Here is a 1,266-nt window from a genome sequence, read left to right as displayed (position 1 = left end):
ATAAGAAGTCAGGAATAGACAAATAATTATAAAATCTACCTTCAAAGAAGGAATAGATTCTCCTATTGAACTAGCCATAAGAAGTCAGGAATAGAATAGGATAATCTATTCCTGACTTCTTATGGCTAGTTCAATAGGAGAATCTATTCCTTCTTTGAAGGTAGATTTTATAATTATTTGTATTGCACCTATGTGCACCCATCCTAATGTATCTCTAATTTCAAGTTTTATTTTACTTAGTTTCTTTTGTATATCATTTTTGGACAATAAATGTATTATTACTTTATTACAAGTCATATCTATATCTAATGTCCTTTCTTGGATGTTTAATCCATAAAATAAATGGTGATTTCTGGGTTTTATCCCTAACCTTTCTTGGATGTTTAATCCATAAAATAAGTGTTCACGTTGTATTTGTTTCAACCTTTTCTTATTTATCAATATTTCCTGTCTATATTCTTCTCTTTGTTCATCTTGAAAATCGATTACTGGGTTAGAAGAACTTGCAGAAGATATTTCCAATCTATTCATTTTTGGAAGAAGTATATTCTGTATCAGTTAGTATAAATATACTTTCATCAGAATCTATGTCTTGAAAATCATTAATGTAAGACCCGAGTTTTAAAAACACATTCTCGTTAACTTACCCAGAGTGTACCGTACATAAATAACGGTAAGTAATGGTTGAGGGGTTAAAACCGCCAAACTTATAAACTCTTAATAATTATATAATATATATAGAAAAGAAAAACAACTCAAAACTTATCCTTCGCTGCTTCTTCTTCTTCTTCATATCATCGTCTTCTCTCAACTCTCTCTCTCTGATTTTTTTTTCTGCTCTCGAATATATTTCTCAAACTGTTAAAGCAATCAAGGTAGCAATTATATATTCGGAATCCACTCTTCGAACCCTTCATAAAGGTATAAATTTCATTCGCTTTTATTAGGGTGCTTACGTTAGCATTTTTATACCGGTTTATAAATCATGTTATATTTAAGTTTACGGATGGATATTGTTATAAGTATGATATATTTCATGTTTAGAATGCTANATTACTTGGTTTATGCATTGAAATGTTTTATGCATATGAAAATCCGTGAACTCACCAACTCTTTGTAGTTGACCTCGTTTTTATTTCCATGCTTTTCAGGTTCTAAGTAAGTTGTTTGGATTTTTGGGAGCACACTTGGGCCAAGATCGATTAAGTCAAGATTTTGATGAATTTGTGAACGTTGTGTAATTTCGTTTTTTTCGTTATGTCGATG

The sequence above is a fragment of the Cynara cardunculus genome (genome assembly GCF_001531365.2).
Source record: "Cynara cardunculus var. scolymus isolate 2C chromosome LG 5, CcrdV1, whole genome shotgun sequence".
NCBI lineage: Eukaryota > Viridiplantae > Streptophyta > Magnoliopsida > Asterales > Asteraceae > Cynara > Cynara cardunculus.
The sequence above is the reverse complement of the archived record's forward strand: the minus strand, read 5'-3'. Positions refer to the sequence as shown.